Consider the following 13,456-nt stretch of genomic DNA (forward strand, 5'->3'; position numbering starts at 1 on the left):
CTTTGTTCACGCCAAAGCCTCCTAGAGTCCTTCTCCCATTAGGATTTTAAGATCCCTTCACATCCTTAAGCTCCACATGCTCAAACCCAATTTGATTTGGGTCCCAAATCAAGCTCCACTTGCCCCACATTCAATCAGCCCAATTCTAAATTTCAACCGCCAACTCTTGAACCCAAGCGAACCACTTAGCCATTTTTTCCATCATCTTTTCCTCCTCCCCCCCCCTAAGAATCCTGGTCGCCATTGATAGATGAAGAAAGAAAAAAAAAGAAAAGAAAGTTTCAGCCATCATATACAAAAATCTAGCAACATCCATCTCCGACTGCGTCAATTGGTATCAGAGCGAAGATCACCATGAGTACTCAAAGCGGCCGCCCTTGCAACAACGAGAGGCAACGTGCTAAGATGATGGCGAAACTTTTTCATCAAATGGATGCCTTGAATCAAAAAATGGAAGCTGTCTGAGTGCGCATTTTTTCTAAGCCAAACAACTTTGATGATCATGGCACACATGAGCAATAAAAAAATTCAGAAGCGCCATTAGGAGACGTTCCCGATGCCGAGATTCATTCTCTTAGGGGTCTTCCACCCCAATGCCACCCAAGGGGCCCCCGAGTACCACCTCCAATCAATCCTCACATTGGAATTAATTTTGGAAACCCATATTGCAGCAAAATCAGCGAAAATATGATGACTTTGACAATACATCGAAACAGATACGTGTTGATGTTTCTGATTACAGCGAAAGCATGGATTGGAGAACCTTATAAGATTGGCTGACGTTTGTCGAAGATTACTTCGAGTGGTACAACATGACCAGCAAACGGAAGGTTCGATTTGTGAAGATGAAGCTGAAGGGACAAGCATATATTTGGTGGCACAGCATGGAGGAAAAGATTCTTCAACTTTGGCAACCTTCTATCACTGATTTGGAAGAGATGAAACTTCGTTTGAAGAAGAAGTTTCTTCTTCTTGACTATGAAGAGACCCTATTCGAAGATCTTTTGAAGCATCGCTAAGGAAGTTCATCCGTAGAGGACTACACCGCCAGATTCCATGAACTGACGATCCACAGCAATGTTACGAAGACGGAGCAGCAATCCTTGGCTCGATACTAATTTGGGCTGAGGGAAGACATCCGAAGGGAGTTGGTGATGTCCGCATCTTCGGTTTGGAGGAGGCATATCAACTCACATTTCGCATGGAGGCTCATTGTTAGAAGTATGCCCTAGAAGCCAACGTGGCTGACGCATATTTGTAATCTGGGGCACAAATTTGTAATTTAACTCTTATTAATAAATAAGATTGGGCAATTTGTTTTTCATTCATGTTTGTATGTGTCCACGAATCGTCCAAGAAATTAATAGATGATGATACATATTCTCAAGGCGTTAAGAATTTGAGGCATATGTCATTAGGGATTAATTTTTAAATACTCCTGATCGATGGATCCATCACGAGGGATGGTGATCGATCCACTGAGATTAGTGCACAGATCACTTAGTCAGATGGACGAGTCTCGAGTCCACGGTGTAGAGACACTGGAGTGATTATGCAAGTACTTGTTATAGAACAAAGTACTGAGCGTGACCAAAGATAGTAGTCACATGAATGTCTATCCACTCGTCAGTGACTACTTATACTGCAGTTGTATGACTGGTCCTTTGACCTGCGATGCCTCAGCTATTAACTATGAGGTTGCTGTAGTTTGACGAGCATGTGAACTTGGGCCCTAGCCATTCGGGTCCTTATAGTGCGGATTGGTTATAGTAGGTTCATTTTGGAATAGGTTGCATCTAGATGGGATCTATCGACCTTGATAGATTAGGAGTGATCCTATGTGATTTATGAGACTGAGTTCGATAAATTTCTAGCCAGATATTTTGGAAAAAGAGTTTTTCATATCTCGAACTGGAAGTCATATAAATTTAACATATGATGGACGATGGGGTTTGACGAGATATCCATAACCTCCATCACGTCAAGATCCATGATAAAGGGACTGTATCATACGCTAACTGCACCTAGAGGTTCTGACATTCCATTCTGCTGGGTTGCCACCATATACTGCTAGGTGTTACTAGTGGATTGTGAGACTCGAAGGCATTCACTTGGTGATCAGTGAACCTTGAGAGTAGAACTGAAATCGTTTCAGTCCACTGAAAGGAGTTTCAGTGATATTGAGATGGCGATCTCAATATGTCTCACTACCAGTCAGAATAGAACCTACGGGGCCATACCCATAGAGGATTTAATTAGTGAGACTATCATAATTGTGATTTGGAATCATAATAGAAATCAATCATCAATATGATTGATGATTGAATTAACCTACTAAGTGTTAGTAAGTTAATGGAAGAAAAATTAAGTAGAATTGATTGCAATTGGATTGCAATTGGGCTGATTTAATGAGCCAAATCAAATTGGATTCGACCCAAATTGATTTGGGTTCACGATTGGGTCAAATTGATTAAATCAAGATTTGTGCGGATTTTAAATACCACATGTCGTCGTAGGATGAATATGAGTTAAGTCATGTTCACACTATGCGGACTTTAAAGTCTACATGGCGTCGTAGGATGCATGCTCCCAAATCAATTAATTCTCCTAATGAGATTAGGAATCCTAATGTGATTAGAAAATTAATCAATTGATTAAGTAGACACATGTCATGCATCTATGAGCACAAGGATTGGACATTTGGCATTAATCCAAGGGTGGGTTATAGTCCCATACTCCTAATAAGATTAGGAGAGGCCCTAAACCCAATCTATAAAAGGGTAGCAAAGGAGACATTATGAATCAATTCTCTCCTCTTCCTCTCCACACCTCCTCTTCTTTCTTTCTCCTTCTCCACGGCAGCAAGAGGTCTTCATCCTCTTCTTCCACGGTGGCAAGGCAAGGAAGATCCACGTGCGAGGTTCCTCCTTCCTCTTCCTCCATCGCGAGCAAGGTTGAAGAAGAAAGGTTCTTCATAAAGGAGGAAGTTGCAAATTCTTATTCCAACTTATGATAGTCATGAGAAGTCTTTGTAAGGAGCTAGCACTCCGATTAGACCCATTCTCAGATGATTAGATCCTCGTGTGGATACCTATAGAGGTCGGATATTGTGCGGCTCAAACAGGACCCTAAAATAGATCATCAGGCTGCGGTGTTCTACACCTGCAGAATTTTTAAAGATGAGATCTTCAAATCTAATAACTTCTAATTTTGTTTCAGTTTTATAAATCTTAATCAACCCTCCTCAGATCCTAATCTCCCCTTCCTAGTGAGTTCAAAGATCTTCTGAATTTGGATCCAGAAAAATTTTTGAATTCTACGATCCGAGGCACGTTCATATGATGAACGATGTCCTATTCGAATTTCGCTGCGAACGTCGCATCGAATGGGGTGTAACTCAGCAGTGGTATCAGAGTCAAGGTTCTAGGAAGCATGATTAGGACTTAAGGATTGATTACCATATTTTAAATCTAATTTTTAAAGAAATTATGCTTGCTAGATTTTCTGCGTGCTAAAATTTCAGGTTGCTGCAATTTTCAGCATACAGATTTTTATTTGCTATGATCTTGTAAATTATTTTAGAATTGTAATTAGATTACAATGTTTTAAATCAAGTAATGCATGATCTGAAATCCAGAGAATAGCATAATAGCTTTAAAGTTTCAGATCTGAAAATATACAAAAGATGCATGTGGTAATGTTCATACTTGTTTAAGGTTATGTTTAAAACAATGTATGCATGAGATGTATGTATTAGTTAAACAAAATTTATTTGCATGAGATGTAAATAAAATCCTTAAATAATAGGACATTTACATAAGATGTAAACTAAAATAATTATGTCATTTATATAAGATGTAATCACATAATATATGAAAGGGTTTCATAATTACATAGGATGTAAACCTGAACCAATGTGACATTTACATAAAATATTAATCGAATGACATATGGTATGGGGTAGTTGGTTACATTAGATGTAAGTTCCAAGAGATCTAAAACCTTTCTAAATCAATCGAGAGTGAACGATACATTGAACTAGCCATATCTGATTAATTGATCTAATTGGTGTCTAGGCAAGCTCAAAGGTGGTTACCTAATTAGGACCTTACTTTCTGAGTAAGAGGAGCCTCCCACCTGCTTACCTGGCCAATTTATCGATTACCTCCTATGAAAAGCTCAAAGTTGGAATTACTAAGATCCGATTACCTAATATTAAGTCGATTGGTCTTCCACCGTAGTAGAGTTGCTAAAATCTTTTCGGTGTTGATTAGTCTTGGCTGGATACAGTGGGCTAGTTGCATCAGAGGATTGGACCTCTCTATTAACATGAGATATTGTGGGGTAAAGGTGGGGTTAGGCTCCAATAACTGTTAGGTGAGGACCCAATCATGGCTTTATTTTCGCGGGATATACGGTGGGTCTGACTTAACCAAAGAACGGGTCCAATAACTGTTAGGTGAGGTCCTTATAACTTGGAGACTAGGTTAGCTCAATATGCTTATGAAGCATTATACAAGAGTTATACACTCATCGTCTATGTGTCTTCAATAACTGTTAGATAAGGTGACATGTAGATTGGTGGGACTGCACACCCCACTCGAAACCCTAAGTCGCAGGTTTCCGTATCATTATAGGGAAGTGTGAGAGATCCGAAAAATAGTGGGAGGATTTGATCCAATTTTGTTTAAAAAGTTTCTAAAACAAATTAATGTCAAATATAAATTTCTAATTAGAATCTTTACTCTCTGCAGATGTCAATGGCTTCCAACCCGATAGTTCGAATTCTAGATAACAATAGGTTGACCGGACCAAACTATAAAGATTGGCTCCGTAACTTGAAGATTGTCTTGAGTTGTGAAAAGATAGCTTATGTTTTTGACCATGAACTTCCGGTGTTACCAACCCGTGCAATCAATGAACAGCGTGAGACGCATGCAAAATGGTTGGATGACAACAATAAAGTTAGGTGCTACATTTTGGCATCCATGTCCAACGAATTGCAATGCCAGTGTTGCCCAAGGTGACAACCCAAGAGGGGGGGTGAATTGGGTTTTCTAAAAATTATGTTTCCTAATTTTTACTTTGAATTGAATGCAGCGGGATGATAAGATGCTACTTACTTAAGCTCTAGGCAATTACAAGTAAAGCAGTGGAAAATTAAGCTAGAGCAATTGTACTATGGCTAGAGGGTGCAATTGATCTAAAATTAACTTATAGTTGTATGATCAATTTTAATCTATGCGAATGGTAAGAATGGAGTGGAAGCTAAGCAAGTTCTAAACAATCACTTATAAATCAATAGGAAACAAAGCTAGAGATATTACACAATCAAGTATGAATGTAAGGCATGGAACACAAGAGATAAAGCATCACAAACACAAAGATATATAGTGGTTCGGTACACCCCAGCACCTACATCCACTCCCCAAGACCTCTTGAGAATTTTACTATAATCCCTCAGATTACAGCCGGTTCTTTTACAAGCTCACAACCTAACTTGTTGTTTTCACGAGATCACAACGAACTCGGTCGGTTTTCACAGGCTCACCGACTAGAACCAATCCGATTGTTTTTACGGGATCACAATCCAACCCAGTTGGTTTTCTCCGGTTCACCAACCACAACCTTACACCGTTGGTTTTTCCTTTGGCTCACCAACAAACCTTAACCCCTTGATTCAATCCCTTGATTGAATCAAGTTACAAGATATTAGAACAAGAGTTTAAAACAAATCAAAGCTTCTTAAACAAGCAAGTATAACAATGTAAACAAATAGAGTAAAGAGAAGCTCTCAAACAAGTTTTGTAGATGAGGAAACTCGGCTTCTTCTTTACTTGACCCTCTTCTGATTTCGCATGAGGTAGAGGATTATTGAGGTAGTACACAGTTGGAGAGGAAGCTTTGGGATTCACTCGGATGCTCTTCTTCTCTCACTTTTGCTTTGAATGGCCCTTTTGTGCTTTTGGGAGGTTTCTCTTGAAATCTCTTTGAAAAATCTTTCCTATGTGTTCTCTCCCACTTCCTTAACTTCTCCCCTAGCTCTCCCCTTGATTTTATAGCTTTGGATGGCGTGGGAACAAAGATCTAGCCGTTAGAGACAAAAATAGAGCCGTTGGAGTTGAGAAAAAACTAGTCGTTATGCCTCACAGCATATTCGAGTCGACTCGGCTGAAGTAGGAGTCGACTCTTGAATAAGAGTCTGCCGGCACTGTAGCTGGGAGTCGACTCGAGCACTGTAGCGCTGAAGTTTGAGTCGACTCGAGCACTGTAGCGCTGAAAATCAACTCTCTGTCTTTTTGTCTATTCTCAATCGGAGTCGACTCGAGCACTGTTCCTTGAAACTCTAGAGTGCCAGAGTCGACTCTGAACTTCCAGGAGTCGACTCAAGGACTATTCTTTTAAATCTTTCTTTGAATTTGCTCCTCCAACTTGAACCCTTTGAACTTAAAACTTGGGCCAATGAAGTATAACTTTCTTTCAACCTTTTGAGAGCTTTTGAGGCCTTCTTGTATTTTTCCAACTTGCTATGTTCCTTGCAAAACAAATTATCTTTCTTCTTGCAACGCAAACATTAGTAATTATACTTCAAGATTTTGTGATCATCAAAATCAATCTTTAACTCAATCTTTGGGTCATCAGTCTTCCCCTTTTTGATGATGACAAAACTTGGAGTATGTGCAATATAAAATATATTGTGTTCTAGAACTAATGCATAGCTAAGTTGTATGAAGTAGAAACATATATCTTTAAAATATACTTTACGATAATGCTTTAGATTTAATCAACTTAATATAGTCAACACATAAAGCATTATGAGCATATACTCAGATATTTCTCCCCCTTTTTGACAACATCAAAAAGGTTGCAAGATAATGAAACATTAAGCGCAAAGATAATGATACTCAAATATTTCTTTTCCTTATTGTACTCTGATTTTCAGTTAATGCATGTCAAATTATTGCAAAAATATGAATCATATAACTCAAGACAATAATGTCAGAATAAGATTAATTAGCATAGATCAGAGCCAATTAAGATGATTTCAGAGCAAATTATAATGAGAGCACATCGAATGTGATTCCAAAGATAGTTTTCAAATCAAGTGTAGGTGGAACCTTTTTCAAGTTAATTCAAGGAGTATCAAGACTGATATTCAAAGAAGGCATGAATGGAAATCTAACCCCCTTTTAAAGACTTTCTTTTACTCCGTTAAAGAGAAACACATTTTGATACATATAAAAATGAATTGGCACAAAATTGAAGCTCTAAAGAGCAAGCCAATAAGAACTCTTTAGTGAATTTCAAAATAGATTTTCTAATAGAGACAGATGGAATTCGTTTTCAAATAATTTTCAAGACAGCTGATTTTCTGATTTTAAAATCTATAAATCTATCATATGTAGCAGCTACTTTTAAATTTGTGTTCACAAGAGATACTCAAGAAAATTCAACACATTATTCTTCCCCGTTTTCATTAAACTAGAGGCTCTTAAAATCAACTGTTTGAATTGCAATTTGGTTCATGATTGATGCATAAGATATATTAACCAAATAGCAAGCCTCAAGGTGTATAACAGAGATTTTCAGATTTAAATTTCAGATATTTATAATACATATTGGAGAGTATTAGGATCACTTCTCATTTAGTATTCTTTCTCTCGCCTTTAGTTATGAATTTATGCAATTAAGTTCCAGATGATCCCTTTCTCTGAAATTTTCTTTCTCCCCCTTAATTGATCATCCTATTTAAGAGTTTAGAATTTGAAGATAATTTTCAATAAAATATTCAAATTGTTAATCTTGAAAATATGTTTTCTACAAATTTCAGCATATTTTCAACTTAACCCATTGAGAGCATATTTGCAAGTATCAAATCATATTCATTTGAGATAATAAACGCTCTAGAATTAAACTCAAAGTATAGGCTATATATAATTAAGACAAGTAATGGCAACACAAGGAGGTTCATCAAAATCAATTCATAAAATATTCAAGGTAAGCATCATATGATTGTGACTTTTGAATAAGATGCAAAATCTAGAGAGATTGATATGTCTAAAGCTCCCCCTCAAAAGATGCATTCTTCTTTAATCATTCTTTTCTTTTTGTTGAATTTTAGATGTTAATGATAAGCGTGAATAAAACTAAAATTCTATGATATTAAGAATGTAAAGTGATCTAGAGTTTTTCAAAATTTATAGCAATCACTCTTTTTCATCTTTCAAGAACAAGTTATGCTTTCTCTTAATCTTTGAGAAAATGTACTGAAATATTAATAAAAAAATAATTCATTTGAAGCTCAATTTCTTTCAAAAACAATTACATTTTCTTTCTTTTAAGAGTCATTTGAGTGAGTTAAAATATTTCTAGCTTTAGGAGCATTCACTTTCTTTTAAAAATAGCTTTTTCTTTTAGTGATGGAAGCAACAATCATGCAGAAAGGGATATAGAAGATCATTCAAGTAAATGTTTATAGGATTTAATTTCTTACTCATAGATTCACAACAATGTATACATGAAACATAATAAATCTTTTTAATATCAAAATAAAATCATATATTTAGAAATATTTGTTCGCAATCAAGATCATTGAAAAATACATCATTTAGACTAATTTTAGTACACTTTAAAGATAAGAAATGATATGTTTCAGATGCGTATCGGAGCAATCAACCAAGGCATCAAAATTAATTCTATTTTTTCTAAGTTAAAATTTTCATTTAGGAATTATATTGAGTTATTCTCCTGAATGATGCGATCATTGAAGCATATAACTAAGGTTACAAGGATGTAACGATATAAGCATTTTTAAATTAAGTTAAAACTTTTATACAAAATCGGATTCTGAACTTCATAAAGATTTTCAAGGAGGCTTCCAAAGTTATAATTTGAGATATGTATCTTCCACATTGTAGCTCATCTTAAATCATTACGATTGAAAACACATATTTCAAACATATAAGAGTATATTAAGAATATTTGTATTTAATATTGAGTTTTGGTACGAATTAGAACATTATGTACAAAAAGTTAGGCAAGTTGAAAGATAAAACAAAATCAATTCAGTTTGCCTAAATAGAGATATCCTTCTCTTCTCCTTTTTACAAATTTATTCAACTTTCAAATTTCAAAGATGAGTGTAAACGACAAATCTGAAATTTCTTTTCAATAATACCATAAAATAATTTTATGTAATATTTCAAACATTCAATCAAATTATCAAAGCATGGAGCATTACAAAATATTGAGAACCCATAATTTAAAACATCATGCCACATGCAAAATATATTATGTGTTAAGTCATGCATTAAAATATTAAGAATAAGCATGTCAAGGATCAAAATCAATTCTTTTCAAATAAACTCCCCCTATTTAAATACAATCTTGCACTGATTTCATCCTTAAGGTGTGTTTCCAAGTGATTAAAACTTGACTTGATTCTTCTTATATACTTTCATTTACTTTATCATTCATTTTCTCATTTTTGAATTTCTTTTCTTAACCAATTAACGAACATTTTGATATTATTTTTCGTTTTTACTTTCTTATGCTCTATACTCTATTTGCTCCCTATCCGGTGGAGTTGGAAGGGGCACGAGGTACTACCACTAGCCTTCCTCTTGTGACGTCCCTAATATACCCTACACCGAATAGTTGGGTCAAATAGTGCCGGGTACTACCACTAGCCTCCCCATTGGCACCATCCCTATGATGAGCAATATAGAAAGGTTAAAATGTTCACTTCAAACTCTCCCTGTTTAAGTGTAATTAATTATGGATTTTACACCTTCCAAAAGAATGCTCACACAAGTCTCACAAATGCGCCGAATATATTATGCTTGTTTTGCTTTTCCTTAAGATTGGAGTATTTGCCTTCACTTAGATTTTACTTTTCTTGAATAATGTTCATTTTCTTTTCTTTATCTCTCTCTCTTTTTGTTATTCTCAAGTAATTTACATGAAAGAGCAGAATAAAGAAATAATCTTATGTATCATATAAATGTATATCAGCAAACAACATTTTCATTATGTTCAAGGATTCATAGCTTCTCACAAGTTATTTTAAATCAAAATTTTAAGCATAAACTTGTGTATTTCATGGTTATGACATACGTAAAAATATATTTTAGTTTAGGCAAACCATGAAACAATTTCTAAAAGCATAAGTCAATCATGTTGGGAACCCGCCCATGCCGCTGATATTTCAAAAAAATTCAGATGGCAGCGAAATCGGCATGAGCGGGATCGACGTTCATCGCATGAACGTTGTTTCATGAACCGTTCGTAGTTAGATAAGGATTAAAAATTTTTAAAATCTTTAGAAGATCAGATCTTCACCTTGTGCGGATAGATGATCACCGCAAACTGAAGTTCGTGGTCTAGGATGAAGGTTCGCTTGAAGCTGTTCAAGTGTCCGGCCTCTACGGGTATCCACACGAAGCAGTGATCCGATCAAAGCTCTCTAGTCTTCCCGGGGTGCTAGCTCCCTTGCAAAGACTTCTTTTGATGGCTGATTTCCTCTCTTTCAATCAACCCTTGATTGTGCTTGAGAGGAGGAAGAAGAAGGATGAAGAAGAGGAAGAAGAAGAATCCCCACGCAGCCTTCTTTTCTTCCCTGCGTTGGAACCAAGGAAGGAGGCCAAGGAGAGGTGCACGCCTCTTCTTCTTTTCCCCTTGCTGATGGCGGCTGAACCAAGGAAGGGAGAGGGGTGGCCACGGCTTGGAGGAGGAGAAGATCTCATCTAGGGCGCCGGCCCCCTTTGCCCCTTTTTATAACCATCTAGGGCTCCTACAATCTAGGAGCCCTAGAGTAATTACCTTTCTCTTCTCCCTTCTCCACATGGAAAAGGGAGGGGCATATTCCTCTCCTCATGGTAAACCCTAATCCACATTAAGTAGGGTTTGAAATGCCCTAATGTGGTCAAGCCCTAATCCAATTAGGCTTAGCCCAAGGGTGAACCAATTAGGATCCAATCTAGGTAAGTCCTAATTCAATTAGAACTTAAATCAATTTTGACTCAATTGAACTCTTCAATCCTAATCCAATTAGGAGTCTTATTGATTCATTAGATAATTAATTGTGACTTAAGAAACCCTAATCCAAATTAGGACATATTTAATTTTAGTCCTAATCTAATTAGGACTCTTATTTGAATCCGAAGTCCTAATTCGATTAGGACTCTAGGAATCCTACTCCAAGTAGGAATCCAATTTTGATTCAAAACTCCTAATCTCATTAGGATTGCAGGAGTCCTATTCCAAGTAGGAATCCCAGTTCTACTCCAACTAGGATTTCCAGTCCTAATCCAATTAGGACTCTAGAAATCCTACTCGAAGTAGGACTCTTGTTTCAAGTCCAATTAATTAATTCCCTTTCCTTCTTCAACTTCTTATCAATCGAATTGATTACTCGTGATTCATAATCACTTTTCAACCATCGGATCGGTCAATACTTCTAGTGTGTGTGACCCCATAGGTTCTATTCTGACTGGTAGTGAGATATATTGTGATCTCTATCACTATATCATTGAAAACTCCTTTCAATGGGTTGGAACGATTCCAACTCAACTCATTAGGGTTTATCGATCATCGAGATAATCCCTGTGAGTCCCACCATCCATCAGTGACACCTAGCAGCATGTAGTGGCTACCCAGCAGAATGGAATGATGAACCTCTAGGTGCAGTTAACGTGTGATACAGTCCTACTATCGTGGATCCCTACAGGATGGAGGTCATGGACAACTCGTCAAACCCCATCGTCTGTCATATGTCAAGATTTATTCGACTCGAGTTTGATAGTGGAAAACTCTTTCTCCACTTTATATTACTGCCCTGGCCAAGGTCTTAGAACTCAGTCTAACAAATCACATAGGATCACTCCTCTTCTATCAAGGTCGATAGATTCCTTGTAGGTGCATACCCTACTCCTACAGTGAACCTACTGCAGCCAATCTACACTGCATGGACCCATATGGCTAGAGACCATGTATTTGTGCAGTCAAACTATAATAACCTCACTGTGAGTAGCCGAAGCACCGCAGGTCAAAGGACCAGTCATACTACTGCAACATCAAGCAAGTCACTGACGAGTGGATAGACATTCAAGTGACTTCTTGTCTTGGTCACGCTCGGTACCCTTGTTCTCTAACAAGTGTTAGATGTATGCCCTAAAAGCCAATTTGGCTGACACATTGTTGATTCTAGGGACATAATTTTGTACTTGACTGTTTATTATTGAATAAATAAAAGGCATCTTTTCATTCATATTATTTATGTGTCTATGAATCGTCCAAGGAATTAATAAGATGATGATACATATTCCCAAGAGTTGAGAATTTGAGCCATGTATCATTGGTGATTAATTTCTAAATGCTCCTGATCAATAGATCATCACGAGGACGGTGATCGATCCGATCAGTGCACAGATCACTTTCCTTCTAGATGGACGAGACTTGAGTCCACAGTGTAGGGACACTGAAGTGATAGTGCAGGTGCTTGTTAGAGAACAAGGGTACTGAGCGTGACCAAGACAAGAAGTCACTTGGATGTCTATCCACTCGTCAGTGACTTGCTTGATGTTGCAGTAGTGTGACTGGTCCTTTGACCTGCGGTGCTTCGGCTACTCACAGTGAGGTTATTGTAGTTTGACTGCACACATACATGGTCTCTAGCCATATGGGTCCATGCAGTGTAGATTGGCTGCAGTAGGTTCACTGTAGGAGTAGGGTATGCACCTATAAGGAATCTATCGACCTTGATAGAAGAGGAGTGATCCTATGTGATTTGTTAGACTGAGTTCTAAGACCTTGGCCAGGGCAGTAATATAAAGTGGAAAAAGAGTTTTCCGCTATGGAACTCAAGTCGAATAAATCTTGACATATGACAGACGATGGGGTTTGACGAGTTGTCCATGACCTCCGTCCTGTAGGGATCCACGATAGTAGGACTGTATCACATGTTAACTGCACCTAGAGGTTCATCATTCCATTCTGCTGGGTAGCCACTACATGCTGCTAGGTGTCACTGGTGGATGGTGGGACTCACAGGGATTATCTCGATGATCGATAAACCCTAATGAGTTGAGTTGGAATCATTCCAACCCATTGAAAGGAGTTTTCAATGATATTGAGATAGAGATCACAATATATCTCACTACCAGTCAGAATAGAACCTATGGGGTCACACACACTAGAAGTATTGACCGATCCGATGGTTGAAATCATGATTAGGAATCACAAGTAGTCAATTTGATTGATAAGAAGTTGAAGAAGGAAAGGAAATTAATTAATTGGACTTGAAACAAGAATCCTACTTTGGGTAGGATTCCTAGAGTCCTAATTGGATTAGGACTGGGAATCCTAGTTGGAGTAGGACTGGGATTCCTACTTGGAATAGGATTCCTACAATCCTAATGAGATTAGGAACTTTGAATTAAAATTGGATTCCTACTTG

Source organism: Phoenix dactylifera, chromosome 15, assembly GCF_051530095.1.
Source record: "Phoenix dactylifera cultivar Ajwa chromosome 15, Ajwa_hap1_PhDact_Kaust_v1.1, whole genome shotgun sequence".
NCBI classification, from domain to species: domain Eukaryota; kingdom Viridiplantae; phylum Streptophyta; class Magnoliopsida; order Arecales; family Arecaceae; genus Phoenix; species Phoenix dactylifera.